The following is a 20226-nucleotide window of genomic DNA, read 5'->3' on the forward strand; positions in this document are numbered from 1 at the left end:
CAAGTGGCTAGGCACTGGATTAGGGTTGTTTCTAGGGATTACTTTCCAATTTGTTAGGGGGTACTTTCCAAGTTTGTTAGCAGGCCAAGTGCCTATTTAATGGTTGTACTGATCATGTTGAGGATTAAGCAAGAACTATCATTATCCCTAAACCTCTCCCTATTCTGAATCTATCAGGGCACTGAGGGGCAAAACCTCGCCCCCAACCACGGATCGCGACTACGATCTACATAGCCAAGGTCGTCCTACCCTGTCTCTCGATGCCCTTGACACTTATAGCAATACTCTTGCAGAACTTCGATGCTCATATGGTAGTGCCTAGTCACTTGTTCATGTCCTTGCACCAAAAGTCCATAGTCACCTCCCATCCTTTTAGTCCCCGGTAGTTATTTACTTTCGGAAAATTTAGTACATTCAACTAAGTGAGTCAGTTAAAGAGATGATACTATGATAGTAGTGGAACTGACTCACTCTATCATCTATTGACTATTGTAAGTCACCTCCAGTGTTCCACTACTGTTATCTCTTATAAGTCAATTCCACTTGTATAATCTCTTTAAGACTATTGTTGGTTCACAATTTCCCTTCTTCAATTTGTGCCATTAATTGGATTATGTCCTTATTTAGGATCAAGGTTTGGACACGAGAAAACCTCTCAACATTGCAAGTATTAAGCCTCACCTTTCTAAACATGGTACTGTGCTTATTAGTTCCTTTAGTGGGCCTGCCACAGCCACACAGGTGCTTGATAATAAGTGAACCTGTGGCATCTTGATAATAACTGATACCGTGATGTACACCAATTTCTTCCTCACTCATCTTTCCACATGTTTTTGCAGCTGTAACGAAACCATTCAACATCTGTTCTTTGTGTGCCATGTAGCACAATTTGTTTGGACTCAGTAGGTTTGGTCTTTGAGACCCAACCCCCAAGTAGTGTTGATAATTTGCTGGGTTCCTGGCTTCGGAGTTTCCTTCAAAAGCTAAGGAAACAAGTTCTAGTAGGCATGGTAGCGTTATGCTGGGCTATTTGGTTAAACTGAAATGATATCGTGTTTTGCAGAACATCTTCTAACTCGTACTTGCAAGTTATCTTCATAGGGACTTTCTGGGCGAGGCGCGAACTGGTCACAATTGTCTAAAGAGCAAGCGAAAGACTATAACCAAGGAGTGCAGAAGAATGGAGAGTGTGATAACGGTGTTCTTCGCCAAGCGTGGCTGGAACTTTCGAAGAAGATTAGAGGGATAATCTCATCTGTTCGGTGCCCAGGCTTCTAGGACTAATCGTTATTCGTTGTCTGTTGCGTCTTTTATTTCTCAAGCCTACGTGCTTTGCAGTTTGTATACTGCTTTTGTTGTTTGGCTGTAGACATTCACTTGTGAATGTTCAAGGCTGGGATATTCCTATTTCTAAAAAAAATCTTTCCACTGCAGTAATGGTACATATTGCGAAAAACTATTGAGAACCATGCATCAAACAGTAGAAGCAAGATCCGACAGTACGTGTGTAAAAACCATGTGTTCTCTTTATCAGACGTACAAGAGATGAATGATGATCGCTAGCTTTTTTATCAGGATTCAGTTAACCTCCGTCAATAATGCTTCCGTGTCAAATCTTGTGAAGGCCATAATGAATGAATTGCATAGCATATATGTTATTGTGCAGTATATATATAGCTCAGTAGAAGAGCAAATAAATAGGATGTGGTAAGGTGTGAAAAATCTTGTGTTGGTTTTGTAGGACTCAGCTGTTTATGTCTTGCAGTACGTAACTCATATATTAAAACAATGCCATTGTCAAAGGGAAAAATTAACATCCAGGGTAATTCATGTACAGCTTTTAAATGCAGGGCACAATTAGATTAGTAGTAGTCCATAAATATTTGCATAACTATGCATGGCTTATTTATTTGATAAATGGGTCATCCGGATTTGCACAAACACTATCCACATTCATATTTTTCAAACAAACGACAAAGCAAATAAAATTATGGAAAGTTCATAGTTTTTGTGAACCTCAATACAATAGAACTCGATCAGCAAAATCAGCTAAATGTACCATATCAAGCTAATCACTCAAATGGTAGCTACGTTGGGCTGCACCTGCACATATCATGCAATGTAGGATCCTATATATCAAGCTAAGGGCACCGCATGCGAAGTCCCTGCCTTATAACGAGTGCTTAGGCCACCTCCAGTGTGTGCTCAAAATGAACCGTGGAGGAGGTTAGTCGAACTGAGCACCACTGTGGCAGCCGAACCATGGTTGTTCGAGTAGAAATCGAACTTCGCAGACAAGTCAACTCGAGAGGGAGGCTGATATTTCCGTCCCTTCTCGGGAGAGGGAGGCTCCCTGCTGGTTTCCTGATTTTTTTGGTAGATTGGTCCCACATGAACGACGCGAGCCCTACAGGGACTGAACACAAGTTTTGTTGCTGTCAGAAGCCTTCAAATGCCACACTAGAGGTTACCTTTTTGCTAGTCTTCTGTCATGAAGGATGTGCTGCAGCGGGTGCATGTGCTGCTGCGCCACCTCTTCCAAGTAGTGTAGATTCCTTAAGGCCTTGTTCATTTCAGCCCAGAACGGCTCAGAACGGCCTCTATTCTGGCCGGAACGAAATAGCCCGGTTTGCAACCAGGTCTGGACCGAAAATGTCGTTGATCTTGAGGTGCTCGGATTGGAAACGGGACCCTGTTTGACCTACTTCCCCCCTTCCATCCCGGATTCAATCCCCACATCCTACCCACCGGATCCAATCCAGATCAGCGCTCCACGAGAGCGAGGCGCGGCTGGCGGCGCATGAAGGCAAGGGCGAGAGCGACGGCGCGCGAGGTGACAGCGCACCGGCACAGCGGCACACCGGTGGCGAGCTTGTCCACCGCCGCCTTCTCACCAGTAAGCCGCCGCCTCTCTACTCCTTCCCTTCTAGGCATTTCTTGGTGTTGACCTCCAGCAGCCGGCGGGCGTGAGCACCTCGCTCTCGTCCACATAGTCGTCACCGATGGCCTCTAGGATTCGGGCCTCGACGAAGTTGCCGATGCGCGCCTTGGCGATGATCGGATGGTGACGGCACGCTTGATGTCGCGGATGAGGCCCGGGTCGAACATGCGCACTACGCCGCCCTGTATGCGGATGTCGGCGGGGACACGCTCCAGGCCTCCAGCACCATGATGGTGCAGGCCCGGCCTCCTCGGCGATGCGTGCCTGCCCCGGTGTGATGATGCCCATGATGACGTCACCGCGTAGCATCTGCGCCAGACCTACCTTGACAGAGAAGGTGGACGACTTGGATTGCTTGGATGGCTCCAGCAGGGCGGCACCGTTGTTGCCGTAGACGGTGACCACGCCGCTGCCATTGCCGTTGGAAGCCATTCTTATTTGCTCTCTCTCCCTCCCTCTCTGTCTCTCTGTCTCTCTCTCCCTCTCTCTCGTCTTGTCTTTTTTCTTGGGAGAGAAGAAGAGAAGATAGGAGGGGATTCTGGGAGACTTTAATCAGTATGAAAATTGCTCTAGACCTCCATACACCTAAAAAATTCACTCGCATCCCGCGTATATTCTGCACCTGTATACCTTGGCACCAACTTTTCTTTACCTTTGTGCCCTTCCGTCCAGATTCTGTTAGTTGTTAACGGTGGATGAGCTTTGACAGGTGGGACTGAGCAACGAAAATGATCATATTGCCCTGTGAGTACTCTGCCCCTTTACCCATCCCTCCCTGGCTCGTCCCCCTCCCTCGGATCCCGACGGCGCATACCGGGGCCGCCGCGCCGAGGCCGCCACGCGGCCAGGGGAGCCCCCTCCCTTGCTCATTCCCTCTCCCCCTCCCTCGTGCGTTTGCTCGCCCCCTTCGGATCTAGGCCGCCCCAAGCCGGGGCAGCCGGGGTGGGGCTGCTACGCAGCAAGGCCGCATAGCCGCGGCGAGGTAATGCAGGGTGCTGAGCGTGCGCGGTGAGGAGGAGGCTAGAAGCGACGGTTGCCAGGAGGGGGCCGGTCCAACAGAGCAGCCACGGTGCCCGAGGCACAATAGCATGCTCCCGTTGGCCAACCCGTGCCCATGGTCGCGCGCTGCAGCAGCCGCCCCACCACAGCAGCCGGAGGAGCAGGAGGAAGGGTCGCCGGTGGCGGAGGCCATGGACGTGCCGGCAGCCCAGGGTAGGAGGAGGCGGGGTGCTCGGGGAAGGCGCCGGACGGGGAGGCCGAGGTGGAGGGGAGCACGGTGGTGGTCGTCGTGCACGCAGACCACGAGAGCCGGGCGCTGCTGACATCGGTGCTCGTCAATGCGGCGTGTGTGCAGACCACGAGAGCAAGACACTGCCGCGGTGTCTCACCTCAGGCGACTGTCGGAGCTCAAGCGGATTTTGAGGGGCACGCCGGCGGACACGCAGGGGCCGGACGGGGGCGGGACGCCAACATGAGGCTTGATGCCAAGGATGCCGCGGCTGGACCTCGAGGCGCTCGACAATGCCAACACGAGGCTCTCAACTAGCCTCAACCGCGCACTCGTGCCACTGCCGGGTGGCGACTTTGTCGGCGCCATGCTCTTCGCGGGCATCTTCGACTCCGTCCTCCACGACACGCTACGCATTGCCCACCAATTCGCCCGCGCGCTCGTCGAGGCCCTCACCTCTGCCCGTTCCTCACCTCGCGCGGCCACTCACCGCGTCGGGTGCTGCCGGGGCGGTTCCCGACCCTTCCCAGCTCCAGATCACGCGCGGCGGCCGCGATGAGGCCGACCGGGGCGCTGCCGGGGAATCACCCTCCTCAAGGACTCCGCACGTGGACCAGGGGCGGGCTCACTTGGTATGCAATGGTATTCATTGAATACCCATTATTTTTTTGCTAAACTATACTATTCAAAGGTATAACCAAATGTATATATGTTAATAATGGATAGAAAACAGCCATTTTGCTTTGCATCTTGAATTTTTGAATAGTCAAACTTGAAGTTCTAGGCCCGCCACTTGCGAGGACTGGTGAATTCCCTCTCGATCGGTCCTCCTCTCCTCCTCCTCCCGTCAAGTACCTCTACCACAGAAGGGCAAAATCATCTTTCTCTATCTCCGTTAGGCACCGTTAGTGTTCATTCCATCCAAAAGGGCACAGGGGTAAAGAAAACGAAACACGAGGGTATACAGGTGCGAGTGAATTTTTTAAGGATATGGAGGTCAAGAGCAATTTTGATAAGGATATATAGGTTAAAGTCTAGATTCTGGACTCCTTGTTAGGAATAAACACGTCATGGTTGTTCCGTGGCGTGTGCGTGTGTCTAGCGTGTGTATTAGTGTCGCTAGGATAGGTGGTTCACGAGTGTGTGCTCGTGAACGTGTTCGTCTAGTGTGTGCTCGCCGGGTGGCTGCACGTGGTCGCCAGGCTCGTCAAGGTGGTCGCCAGGCACAGCGGCGACGTGGTCGCCGGACCTAACAAGCGCCGTGGGCGTACTCGTGCGTGCACGGCGAGCTGGTGTCGCGTGCGGAGGCTTGCTCCGCCGTGATCGCGTCAAGTGGAGTGGGGAGGAGTAGTGGTGTGCGTGGCGCGGGTCCTGCGGTGGAGGCCGCCATGACCAAGTCGAGCGCACGGCTCGGGGTCATGGATGCGCACGTTCCGCGCGGACCAGGCGCGACGGCCGTTGTGGAGGGGAGCTCCCCGGCCTACAAGAAGCCCCTGTGCTCTTCCGTTGTACTTCGCCGAGTCCATTTTTAGTTGAATCAAGGCCAAGATACAGGAGCTATTGGCTCCGCGGCGTTCGTCGCCGAAAATCACTGTTCATCTTCCTCCTCGGGTTCCCTGTGTGTGTGAGCGCTAGACAGAGCGAGGCAAGGTGCTGGCAGGTGGAACGTGCGTTCCTGGGCGTAGCTAACAGTGGTACCAGAGCCAGAGATGAAGATCGGCGACTCCTCAAAGGGTGATGGCAGCAGCTCGCCGCGTGCGGTCATGGTGGAGCGCGTCACCGCCTTCACGGGGGAGGCTCCGAAGCTGTCGAAGGTAAATTACCAGGAGTGGGCGCTGGAGATGCAGGTCCACTTGGAGGGCATGGAGGTTTGGGATGCTGTGGAGACGGGCTGTGCCGACCGCGGCAAGGATCGACGGGCGCTGGCCGTCATCCTCCGAGGGGTGCCGCCGGAGATGAAGTCCGGGCTCGCAGCAAAGAAGAGCGTCAAGGAGGCGTGGGACGCGGTGAAGAAGATGCACGCCGGCGACGACCGTATGAAGGACGCGAGCATCCAGCGCCTCATGAAGCAGTTCGACAACTTGACGTTCCGCGACGGCGAGAGCATCAGCGACTTCGCCATGCGCATCAATGGGCTCATCACCAGCCTGCGCGAGCTCGGCGAGAAGCTTGAGGACAGTCGCGTCATGAAGAAGATGCTGCGCGTCATCCCCAGGAGGCTGAAGCAGTGCGCGGTAGCGATCGAGATGTTCGGCGATCTCAACAACATGTCGATCGAGGAGCTCGTCGGCCGGCTTCAGGTTGCGGAAGATGCCAACGCCGAAGAACAGGAGGCTATCCATGGGGGCAACGCCGGGCAGCTGCTCCTCACTGAGGAGCAGTGGGAGGCGCGTCGTCGTCGGCACATCAGCAAGTAGCAGGTGCGCGGCTGCCGCGACGGCCATGGAAGCGATCGTGACCACGACGACGGCGGCAGCAGCACAAGCTCGGGGCGCGGTAGGAGCCGCTACCGAGGCAAATGCTTCGACTGCGGCGTACGCGGACACAAGGCGAGGGACTGTCCGAAGAAGAAGAAGGAGCGAGCGCTGCTCGCCGACGTCGAGGAGGAGGCGGCGCTGCTGTGAAGACCGGAGTTTATCATGTCGTGTTTAGGGGGAGATTGTTAGGAATAAACACGTCATGATAAACTCCGGTCTTCACAGCAGCGCCGCCTCCTCCTCGACGTCGGCGAGCAGCGCTCGCTCCTTCTTCTTCTTCGGACAGTCCCTCGCCTTGTGTCCGCGTACGCCGCAGTCGAAGCATTTGCCTCGGTAGCGGCTCCTACCGCGCCCCGAGCTTGTGCTGCTGCCGCCGTCGTCGTGGTCACGATCGCTTCCATGGCCGTCGCGGCAGCCGCGCACCTGCTCCTTGCTGATGTGCCGACGACGACGCGCCTCCCACTGCTCCTCAGTGAGGAGTAGCTGCCCGGCGTTGCCCCCATGGATAGCCTCCTGTTCTTCGGCGTTGGCATCTTCCGCAACCTGAAGCCGGCCGACGAGCTCCTCGATCGACATGTTGTTGAGATCGCCGAACATCTCGATCGCTACCGCGCACTGCTTCAGCCTCCTGGGGATGACGCGCAGCATCTTCTTCACGACGCGACTGTCCTCAAGCTTCTCGCCGAGCTCGCGCAGGCTGGTGATGAGCCCATTGATGCGCATGGCGAAGTCGCTGATGCTCTCGCCGTCGCGGAACGTCAAGTTGTCGATCTGCTTCATGAGGCGCTGGATGCTCGCGTCCTTCATACGGTCGTCGCCGGCGTGCATCTTCTTCACCGCGTCCCACGCCTCCTTGACGCTCTTCTTTGCTGCGAGCCCGGACTTCATCTCCGGCGGCACCCCTCGGAGGATGACGGCCAGCGCCCGTCGATCCTTGCCGCGGTCGGCACAGCCCGTCTCCACAGCATCCCAAACCTCCATGCCCTCCAAGTGGACCTGCATCTCCAGCGCCCACTCCTGGTAATTTACCTTCGACAGCTTCGGAGCCTCCCCCGTGAAGGCGGTGACGCGCTCCACCATGACCGCACGCGGCGAGCTGCTGCCATCACCCTTTGAGGAGTCGCCGATCTTCATCTCTGGCTCTGGTACCACTGTTAGCTACGCCCAGGAACGCACGTTCCACCTGCCAGCACCTTGCCTCGCTCTGTCTAGCGCTCACACACACAGGGAACCCGAGGAGGAAGATGAACAGTGATTTTCGGCGACGAACGCCGCGGAGCCAATAGCTCCTGTATCTTGGCCTTGATTCAACTAAAAATGGACTCGGCGAAGTACAACGGAAGAGCACAGGGGCTTCTTGTAGGCCGGGGAGCTCCCCTCCACAACGGCCGTCGCTCCACCGAGAAATGTAGAGCTCGGTGGTGTCCTAGCAGTGAAGAGATAAGCAAAAATATCTGTGGTTTAGCCTGGCGCTCAAACCTGAAACCCTTGCTTACCTATGCCACGAGCACTCTTCCACTGCAATTAGATGAGTCTTCAAGCTCCAACAAGTAGCAGCACAATTGCTGTTGCTCTCCGATGCTATGACTCCCATAATTTGATGATTCACGCTGGTAGATTACTAATTGGAATCAGGTGGAAGTAGAGGTTTCGTAGATAAGCTTTATGAAATCTTTCCCATTCAAAACTTGCTTTTGGAATGAGGCTTTCAAATTATGATTTTTTTACCAAGAGAAAATAATTAGACATGCACCTAGAATCTTGTTATTTATTAGTTCTTAGTTCTTCTACTCTGGTTATTGTGCGCACTCATTGAAAAGCATATATATCTGCCACTGTCCTGGATGTTATCTATTACGTTAATAGTATATGGTTGTCAATCATAGTGGCCTCTCTGATAATTTATTTGCTGATGTGTCAATCTTCCCTTTACAGTATTTCTGCATAGTTGATTTTTCTGCATTGATAATTTTTTGCACACACAAAACCTGATTATGCTTTTCTCCTTCTGAGTTTGTAACTTTGCTGCTGTCAGTCATAACATGGAAGCATATAATTTATGTGCTGCTTTGCAATTATGATGAGTAATTGTCCCGACTAACAAATACATTTTCTTGTTACTTGTAGATCCCACTGTACCATTTAGAGTTGGGGAAGACGAACCTCCCCCTTCTTGGGATCCGGTACCAACTCCAAAAGATTGGTGATGCTTTTGACTGCATTGTTCTTTCTGCAAAATACATGGTGCTTTCTATATCCTTTAGCTCAAAGTTCTTTTCTTTCTCTGTGCCTTTAGGATGTCTTATACTACTAAAATGTGAATAATAGTAGTGCATATATGAAATGTTATGTTCAAGGAACAAGCTTTAGGGAACAGCAATAGTTCATCTCTACTCAATTTTTTTGCATATCTTCTATATTGAGTTCCTGTCATTCACTTTGCTAAACACTGAACAGAGTCATTCATCTAGTTAAACTGTGTTCCTATCATTCACTTTGCTGCAGCTAAGTAAATTAGGCCATGACATGATTTCTTGAACATATTTTGTTACCTAACTATACAATAAGCTGCTAATCAAGCTCGTGATTAAATAAAGTGTAGTGCAACAATATGTTGACTAACCCATATCTCTGTGGTTTAGCTGTGTGAAGGAAGATGGTGTCAAGAAGGATGAGTAAATAAGCAATCAATTTCTTGAGTTAGCTTGTTAGAACTTGTACAATCATGTAGAGAAGGGGGACCATATAGACCTTGAATCTGTAGGATTATGATTTATGATCACTGTGTTGGTTCTCAATCTGAGTTCAAGTTTGTCAGATAGCTGATTTGATTTTTTTTCACTCTATTTAGATAGCTGATTCATTTTGACAACCATCCTGCACTTTATTTGTCAGTGTTTCTTGCTGGAACTGACCAAATATAGCCCAGACTGCCACCATCTTGTATATGCTTGTACAGTATTGAGTTAGTACACCATTTTTGCTTAACAAGTATCTTTCCTTGTTACTTGTAGATCCCATGTAAGTTGATTTGTGATCAGAATCTTTCCTTTGCATGTGATCAATATCTCTCTATCTAGCTTCTTGGTTGAGTGATGATTGATTTGGATCTGTTATCCACCACTGTTGTGCAAGTTTCAGATAATATCCTCTTATAATTTAAATGTGAAGAGCTCTATTAATTATGAATTCCTTTAGTACAAGTAGTTACTGCATTTTCTTGTTTACTATTTTTTTTAAGGAAAATTGTGGGGGAGATCCCCACAGCGCTTCATTTTTCATTTATAGGTTAGTACAAGTTAGAGGAGATACTTACAGTGGGGGAGAAAGAGAGAGTTACAAAGAGGAAAGCCAAGAAACTACTGAGTCTTTAATTACATTATTAAAACGAAAGAGATGAAGAAGAAGCTGCTCTCTGAACTTCACAGACCAGAGATGAACCATTGGCTGAGCATTATCAAAGATGACTGCATTTCTGACCTTCCACAATTCCCAAGGTCCAATCAGAAAAACCTCCATAAAGAAGCCATGCTGGAAGTTGTTGCGGGCTTGGCTAACACGCTGATGTAGGTCCAAATCTAGATTCCAAGCTATGTTCAGTCTAAGCCAACAATTTGTTGCAAAGGGACAGGAAAAGAAAAGGTGTTCAATATCCTCTTCTGTGGTGTGCCTTCTGTTGATTGTGCAAAGGATTTAAGGAGAGCTTTGAGAAAAAACAGCTGGGCAGCATCTGCTTGAACCAAGAGCAAAGTGTCATTAGCATATTGCAGTATTGGGAAATCTATTCCTGGTATTGGCAGAGGAGCTTGTAGGAGGCCCAAGTGAAATGCTTTGTTAATAATATGCTGCAAAAGTTCTGCTGCAATCACAAACAACAAAGGAGAAAGAGGGTCCCCTTGCCTCACTCCCCTCTTACATTTGAACTCTTTTCTAGAAACACCATTTAAAAGTACTGAAGAAGATGCTGTAGTAAATAACATACTAATCCATCTAAGCCATTTATGTGGGAATCGCAGACTTTCCATCATCAAGAGAATAGAGGAGTGTTCCACTGTATCAAAAGCTTTGGCAAAGTCAAGCTTGAGAATTAAAATTTCCTTCTTGGATTGATGACACTGATGTATGTATTGAAAGGACCAAGCAAGACAATCCTGGATTGTTCTTTTCCTTATAAATCCATACTGATTGAGATGTATCAGTTCAAGAATGACAAGCTGTAATCTGTCAGCCAAAATTTTGGTGATGATCTTGATGATGCTATTCAGAAGATAGATGGGCCTGTAGTCATTGACTTGCTCTAGGCTACTTACTTTGGGTACTAGGGTGATGAAGGAGGTGTTTATGGGAGTTAAATCCACTGCACAGTCAAAGAAGTCCTGACAGAGTTTATATACATCATGTTTGATTGTGTCCCAGCATTTCTTCATGAACATGCCATTAAAACCATCAGGACCTAGAGCCTTGTCACTGGGCATAAGCTTTACTACTGCATCAATTTCATCCACTTTAAAGGGTAGAAACAGAGATGCCAAATCTTCATGTCTGTCAATTAAGTCAGACAAATCAAAATGCATAGCTGGGGAAGAGGTTACACCCATTTTGTTTTTAAAAACAGACCAAATAAGTGCTGCTTTGCTCTCATGATCAGTGACAAAGTTACCACTGCTGTCCAGTAACTGGGGATAGAGTTTTTCCTATAAATCATGGTTGCCATAGTATGGAAATATTTAGTGCATTCATCACCATATTTGATTGTGTTCACTGCGTGTCTTTGCTTCCAATAAATGTTTCTATATCTCAGCAATTGCAGGAGCTTAGCCTTGACAATTTTTCTCAAGTTCCATTCAGGCAAAAAGAGTGCTCTACACTCCTCCAAGGAGTCCAGGAAGAAAATGACCTTATTGCAAATCTCTATCAGCTTAGCCAAGTGTGAAATATTCTTACTCCAAGACTTTAGTGCCTTTCTGAGTTCTTTAAATTTGACAGAGATATTAGCAGCTGAGCTTGTCCAGAGAATTCTTGGAGAAGACCAACTATTCTGAACTGCATCTAGAAACCCTGGAAGATCAGGCCAAAAATTTTCAAATCTGAAGATTCTAGCCTTGGGTATGGAGGTGCCAATCATGATTTTTACAGGGAATATGATCAGAGATGGGCTTTGCCATAGGTAGTACTTCAGTGTTTGGGTAGGAGGTCGTCCAATTAACAGAAGTGAAGAACCAGTCAAGTTGCTCCAAGAGTGGGTTTTGTTGCATATTACTCCAAGTGAAAGTTCTCCCTTTTAGAGGAAGCTCAATTAGGCATGATTCCCCAATAGCTTCATTAAAAAGAAAAGTATCAGAAATGTTATCACCAGGTCTATTTCTATTTTCAGTAGACCTATAAAAGTTGAAATCCCCCAAAATGGTCCAATTATCTGTGTTTGAGATCTGCAAGTTTCTGAGCCAATCAATAAAGGCAACCCAAGGAGGTTCTACACAAGGCCCATAAACTATGGACAATTTCCAGGTTTCCATTGTGTAAGCAGAAGTGAAGGAGAGAGTGATAGCAAACTGATGTTTCTCGATTACTAGACCATCAAACACTGCACTAGCCCAAAGAACCAAAATTCCCCCCGAAAGCCCTATGGAGGGGACAAAATCATATTTATCCAGCCTTCATGGAGCAAAATTTCTTATATAAGCCATGTCAAAAGATTCTCTTTTAGTTTCTTGTAGACACAACACAGAACAAGAGCTTTCATCAATTTTATTGCGGAGAGCATCCCATTTATCCTGATTACTAAGCCCTCTTATGTTCCAGCAAAGAATATTCCAACTTCTATTCATGAGTTACCAAATGATAGTAAGAAATATGACAACAGTACTGAAAGGACCTTGATCACACGATGTCGCAACCTAGAGGGGATGAATAGGCATTTCTTCAAAATTCAGCACTTAACCCTGCTGTCAGCTGCCTGGACCGGTCAGACTGGTCCACCAGACCGGTCTGAACAGGCAGACACTGACCAACAGGGAGATGTCCCCCTTCTCGAGCTTGAATCTATAAGAAACTTGGGATATGTATTTCGCAGAGTATTTCTATCAATATAAATAGGTCCCTACACACAAGTAGAGCACACCCAAATAGATCGAGCGAAAGCACAATTCAAACTCACAACTATAATTGCAGGGAATGTAAAACAAACCGAAATGAAGATGATGCAAGGAGACACGGTGGTTTGTTTGACCGAAGTTCGGATTCACCCTGTGCACCCACGTGTGAATCCTACTCTCCGTTGAGGAAGCTCGTGGCGACCGCAAGGTCAAGCTATCTCCTCTTCTCCACTATATGATCATGCACCCTCTTGGCACACAAACGAAGCTTCAACAAACTTGCCGCTGCTCACCACAACCTTGGGAGCTAGCCGGCAACGCCTAGCCGTCTAGGAGCCGATGCTCCAAGAGTAACAAATGCTTCAATCAAGTTGGCCGACGTAACCTCAAGTGCTCAAAAGCTAGGGCTCAATCTCTCTTGCTCAAATGACTCTCAAGGAATGGATTCACTCAACCCAACTCAAAGATTCAACTTGAATCAAGCAACTCTCACAAAGAGGGGTTGGGAAGGATTCTCACAAGGCTCTCACAAGTGTTCTGAAAGTTAAGGCATCAGCACCCACGAATGGGTGAAGTCATGGGGTATAAATACCCCTCTCACAAAACTAGCCGTTGTCCCTATCTGTGTTAGACCGGTCAGACCGGTCCCTCAGACCGGTCAGACCGGTCTCTTTTGAAAACTAGCCGTTGGGGAGTTTCTCTGCCCAGACTGGTCAGACCGGTCCCTCACTGAATTCTGCAGTTAGCTCTCACTCCTTAGGCTAAACTCTCTAGGGACTAGTTTGAGCACTTTTGGTGTTGTCTAAACCTACTGATGTTGCATCCCTCTTGATAGTACGGCATACCTATATTCAAGTACATAAATGAAGTATACAATTATCACAATCACCACTTGATCTTCACATTATGATCATGCCGTCCTTTCTTCGATCAATACCGTGAGGGCATCAACATCTTTATTCTTTTGAGCATACCCGCTTTGAGCTAGTGACTTTGAATCCTTAATTTGCATAGGAATGAAATCCAACTTGATTCACAAGTCACCTTCTTCACTTGAATAATGACACTCTTCAACATAGAGCTCTCTATGACTCTAGGATCTCCGGTCTTTGATCCGTATCGGTTTCTTTGCTCACCCCAAGCCGTCGCTTGCGTAGCCTCTTGAAACACGCCTGTCGGTCCTCTACCTTTATCCTAGCCGTAGCTCATGTTGATTTGTGTCATGCATGAAATCATCTTCATCAATTCGAATTCCCAATTCAATCTCTTATGCAAGCTTTCCAATTTGAGACATCATATATGCATAAACTCATGTCTCATTCACTTTTTCCTTTCTTGCTTCTATCATTAATCAACCATTTATCACAAGTGACAAGTTCTTCCATATTTGAGACTATGTATAAGCATATCACATCTCATTAACAAAATCTTTACTTGTCATTTTGAATCCCATCAAAAGTCTAACAAGTCTTCGCAAATATTAGAGTCTTTATATTAACCATGAATACCTTGCTCTATCTTTTCTTTTCCTCTTTTGCTTGTCACATATACATAATGCCAATGGGATAAACACAATTGCTTGCAATACATAAGCTATCTCATTTAGTACCAATTTCTTAATTAAATACCTGCTCATAATCTCATGCAAATAAGTTAGTCCTTTAATCGTGCTGTCAATCAATGCTCCAAAATCCACTAGGGGCCTAGATGCTCTTTCAATCTCCCCCTTTTTGGTGATTGATGACAACCCGATTAAAGCTTACAAAACAAATATTCAATAAAGCTTTTTGAATTCTCAGATTTAGTTGGAGCTCCCCCTCAATATGTGCAAATGAATTGAATTCATCACAAGTTGGCCTCACATGCCAAATTACACATATTGAGCATAAACGAGACTCCCCCTAAATCTCAGCATCCGTGGGGTGTGACAAGTGTGTGAAGACATCATAAATAAACCCATGATGCAATATGACATGTAAAGCACACAAGTAACCACAAGAGCAGTGCTGCTGCCACAGACCGGTCAGACCGGTCCACACCAGCCAGCACGCCACTAGGCTTAGACCGGTCAGACTGGTCCCTCTGACCGGTCAGACCGGTCAGAGACAGCCAGAACAGCCCAAGGCTGAAACAAAAACATCACATCATACAAAAATTTCACACTATCACAAATGTCTCTTAGGCATTTAAAAACATTGTAAAAATACTCAGTAGCACACAATACAAATATCTCAAGTCCGCAAGTCCTTAATACGATAGAGATTGATATGTTTTTACAAGATGAGACAAGAATAGCCAAACATATCCATACACATCCATATATCCTCCAAATCATGATATCCAATACATCCATCATCCATACAAGATAAGAGCTAGATGGTATAAACTAGAAGATATGTTTTTACAAGATGACACAAGAATAGCCAAACATATCCATACACATCCATATATCCTCCAAATCATGATATCCAATACATCCATCATCCATACAAGATAAGAGCTAGATGATATAAGCTAGAAGATACAAGATGATCTCAAGACACACATCACATCTACTCTCAGCACGCACACACACACACACACACACTAGATAAGCTTTAATCCTCCTTTCTTCTCCCCCTTTGTCATCCATCAACAAAAAGCATACGAGAGGAGAAGAGTGTGCTGCCAATCTGAAACTCACTGTCCACCCGAAGAGAAACCACCAGAACTACCTGGATACGCAAAGAGTGAGTCACTCCAGCTGGCCACAGTCGCCTCAACAGAATCAGGAGCTGGAGAAGGTGAAGCTGCTGACCCTACATATCCCGTATCCGGTGAAGACAAAGTCTCTCCAAGACCAAAGTGCAGTGGAGATGGTGCAGAAGCTATAGGAAATGTCGCCGACGATCCTGGAACTGTCGACGAACTGACGTGAGTCCCGAACTGAGCTGCTGCACTAAATGGTGGAATTGGCCCCATGAAGCTAGAAGTGAATGGCGGGGGCAATGAGTATGGTCCAGCAAACTGAGAACCCACAAACTGTCCTGCAAACATCTATGGTCCTGAAGTGAAGAGCTGCGGACCTGGACGGAACTGAGGTGCAAAGGGTGGAGGTCCATGAGTAAACTGGGGAGCTGAGGAAGATCCACCTGGCTGACTCTCCTGACCAAAGAATATCTGCTCGCCCAGGTGGTCATACTGCTCAAAGTCCATCCCCTGAAAGCTCTCTATCATCTGCTCAACTGATGGAATCACAGCCGCCTCAGGCTCTAGAGAGATAGGCGAGAGTGGTGGCTGGAGCTGCATGGCAGTGTGCATCCCCTTCTGATTATCTCTCAGCTTCTTGTTGTTCTTCCTCTCTCACTCCTGGTTAACCAGAATGTCCCTCTGGTTCCTGATCATACCAGTAAAAGTCCGGAACATACGCCTAAAAGAGGAAGTGGACCTGTGAGGAGGGGATGCATCTCTCCCCTCGTGAGGCACATAGCCTCCAGCTGGGTCCTGCTGCTGAGGCACACCCTCAGCGTGCTGGTGCGCATCTGCATCCTGATCTGGCAGTGGACCCAGATCATCCTGATCATCCTCCTGAACCTCATCATATCTCCCATCTGATGGAACTCTCACATGCTTAGGATGCTTGATCCTAAGCGGCTCATGCTTCACATCCATCCCGAAGTTCCTCCTGGTGACCTTCAGTATCACTCTCATAATGTACATTGCATAGCGACAAGTCTTCAAGGGAGTTTCTGATATATGCTTGATTTCCTCCCAAATGAAGTCACCGACACTGAAGTCACTGCCTCTGGGATCTGGCTGCATCCGGCTCATAAGATTCTTGGCATGCGTTGAAATATCACTAGGATTCCCATCCCGGGGTGTGAGTGTCTTCCTGAACAGCCTGTTCGGGATGGAGTAGTATGTATACAGCCCCGTGACCTTGCCTGCATTGCCAATCCTATCCCTCGGATACATGAATCTCACCTGATCAGCTGTCAAGTGTAGGTCATAGTGAATCTTAGGACGTTTCACGTCCTGATCATCAAGCCTCAAGTACCGACAAAAAGAGGTGTAGGAACACTGGTAGCGGTGTCCCTCTGTCATCCAGTAAATTGTTCTCTCATTATCATTCTATGGATCATGCCCAAAATATACTGTCGCATAGAACTGGGCTATCACCTCCTTGTTCCAATCATGCTGGAACCCCATTATCCTTGATGTGCTTGTCCTGGCACATCTGAGCCACCTCATCACAAATCTCATTGCCCAAATTTGCTATATGAGTCCAATCAACCCACTGAGCCTCTGAAGCAATGCCTGCATTGGCTAGAATGACTGACTAGTAGAAGTCCTGCTGGAAGCGAGTGTGAAACCTGTAGTCAACTGTGTCCTTTGGGACATCCAAAGGACTCTGATGTCTCAGCAAACGTGCAGCTGCTGTCATCCCGGAGTTGTAATAACTGACCAACTCAACACCGGCCTGCCTGATAGGAATCTGAATAGCTGGGGTCACTAGAGGACCCTCCAAGTCTGAGCTGCCAGCATCACTCTCATCTGCACTATCCTCACTGTCATCATCATCACCATCATCTCTAGCATCCTCATCCATATCATCTGCATTTGCATCTGTCTCAGTATCCTCTGCAGTATCACGAGGATCTCCCCTGTAGGGCTCATCCTCCTCTGTGTCATTACCAGACGACTGACTAACATCCATTGGTTTGGAATCTGTCCTGGCCCTTCTAGGCCTCAACTCTCACCGACTAGGAGCAACTGCATGAGATGGTGAAGCTGAAACCACAGCTGCTGCCTCGGTACCACCACTGCTCGAGGCACCTCCAGCTACTCGTGCAACTCGATCCTCATTGAGTTTGCTCCTCTTCTCATGGTTTCTTGCGTATCTATTCATGATCTCCAACCTGAGATAGGGAATATTCATACTGGGATTAGATCATGAGAAGCAAACCACAAGATCTTGATAGAAATAGATTATAGCTGCACTTTGAAACTAGAAAACTGAGTTATGTCAGCCTCAGACCGGTCAGACCGATCGGATGGACCGGTCAAACCGGTCCCTGACAGGAACTGGACAAGAGCTCGGATTTGATGATCAATTTCAGCAAAAAGATTGCTAGAACAACATGATATAATATTAAGATCATTTAGCAGTGTTTAGGAACTAGAAATTGCTTGAAATATGGAATTTGGGCTCTGACCAGACCGACCGGTCTGACCGCTCGGGCTGACCGGTCAGACCGGTCGGGCGGCGCCCGAACCCTAGGTTTTGATTCCGAGCAATGCGAGCGATGAAACTTCTTGATCTCTTAGTGGAAGGTTCCTAGGCCTAGCAGGAACTACTTGATCAAAGGAATCGAAAGCATATGCGCAGAGCTAAGAGAACGAAGAATTTGAACTTTTGGTACCTTGGGAGAAAGAGGAACCCGTGAAGAACTTCAAATCCAGCCACACCACAGGTCAATCCACGCGTTCTAGCCCCAATGCAAGTGAAGAAGTAGTCAATCCGAGGGCTAGAACTTCAACTCTCCAAAGGAGGAGTGGATGGAGAGGGAAGTGGAGAGGGAGCGGGGCACGGGTGAAACCGAAGGGAGGAGGTGTCGGTGGCAAAGTGATGAAAAGTGAGAAGTTTTGACTATTTTACCCGAGGAAGGGGATAAATGGAAATTTACCAGGTTGGACCGGTCAGACCGGTTTGACCAGACTGGTCAGACCGATCGCACCCAGAGTGCGAGAAAAAATGCTGCCGTCCAGACTATCCGGGTGAATCTCCGGAGTATCCGGGTATTGCCCAGAGTATCTGGGCTGAAATCCAGACAATCCGGGAATTGACCACAAAGAAGTTTTAGAAAGAAAATCCTTTGATCAAATGGTTAAGCACTTATCCAAAAATTTATATCTTTCTGACCTTATGTGCTAACCATGGAAAGATAGGTGGAAGAGATCTAAATGAGGAGCATTTTGATAAAAAACATTTCTCTGAGTGAGGGCTCCTTGTTACTTCCAAGGAAGAGATGATTTTCCAATATAACCACTCCTTGGAAGAGAGATGGATAGGGATCTATGGACTTGAGAAAATCTCACCACTTGTGACTAGCCATCAAACATTCAATGAGAACTATAGCCACAAGTAGATTGATAAGGTCACAAAGACCAAGATCCAAATATTTTCAAATTTGACACACAACCTATCATGCTAGTTGAGTTTTTCAAGACATCTATCCTATATCACTCAAAGCATGCAACAAGTCAAGCTATCACCACACTAAAGAGCTTAGCATAAACCTTACACAATTTTACTCTTGATTGACACTTAGTCACGATTAGGAAGGTTTTAGCTAAATCTCTAGGTGACGAGATCTCTTGAGCTTGATGCACACAAATGCACACACTAGCATGAATACGTGGCCTAGATGCTCAAAGGTAAAGCATAATGAGTAGAAAACATACCTTTTCCTCTTAGCCACTTAAACTTGTGCTTAAACTTTTAGAAACAACACTAGCTCTCATAGATGAGAAATAGTGTGCAATATAGCACAAGTACTTCATGATTATACTTTGTCAATTAATATTTGATCCATTTGATGAATAAACTCACATTAACTTATAAATGATCCATAATGAGCATAATCAACACCAAGAGAGACTACAAATTCACTCGAAGAAAATGTTAGCCCCAAAGACACAAATTGCAAAGTAGACTCCCCCTAAATCAGTGCATAAGAGTTTTGAATTTCTTTTATATGCACTTTATCCATATTAAGGGACTAGGGGAACTACTTTGACAATTTGACCACAAAGCACATAAAAGAATATTTAATTGAAATTGTGCTAGAATTTCTTACTGTTTGTAGTACATGACCCCATGAGATGCCTTTTGAGTGTATGCACTGAGAAAGATCCTTTTGCGTATAACTTCTTTATCCTTTCCCTTGACTACTGCAGTTTCTCTGGTTCAGACCGGTCAGACCGGCCTGATGGACCGGTCAGACCAGTCACATCAGTCAAACTGCAGTAACCTTCAATTTGTCCATGTCTTGCTACAATGAAGGATCTACTAGATATATTTGCTCATCTGCACTAAAACAAGATATTGCTCCACACAAGAGCCATTAAACGCATCTCACGGCATATGGGGAGTAACTCAAAAGGAAATGCCTTAGTCACTTACTTAGAATGTCACAAGCTCAACACAAGTGACATACTTGAACTCACCAAGAGTTAAGTGACTAATGCAATTTGAAATTAAGAACGAGTTACCGAGATGACATTGGATGAAGATATGTAAGATTATTCCTTGAACTTGGTCAATGACATGAATACACAATAAACTTCAATGAACCAAGCTCTCCAATGCATCTCTATGTACATGCAATCTTTTAAGCTTTCTTTGGTGCCCAAATATTGTTGGGCCCTACAACGTTAGCCACTATAGACTTGGGAATCCAAATTGCCCTTATGCTAACATTGGGTGACTTGATCACCTTAGTA

The 20226-nt window shown here is 47.1% G+C and overlaps 1 long non-coding RNA gene across 1 annotated transcript; it reads left to right on the top strand.

The window, feature by feature from the left end:
* The first annotated feature begins 2659 nt into the window (after positions 1 to 2659).
* Positions 2660 to 9634, top strand: LOC120655443. The gene is made up of 2 exons (XR_005667515.1): positions 2660 to 2896; positions 8774 to 9634. It is a non-coding gene; the product is annotated as an uncharacterized LOC120655443 (long non-coding RNA).
* The last annotated feature ends 10592 nt before the right edge of the window (positions 9635 to 20226 follow it).

This window comes from Panicum virgatum, chromosome 1N (genome assembly GCF_016808335.1).
Source record: "Panicum virgatum strain AP13 chromosome 1N, P.virgatum_v5, whole genome shotgun sequence".
In the NCBI taxonomy this organism is placed as follows: Eukaryota; Viridiplantae; Streptophyta; class Magnoliopsida; order Poales; family Poaceae; genus Panicum; species Panicum virgatum.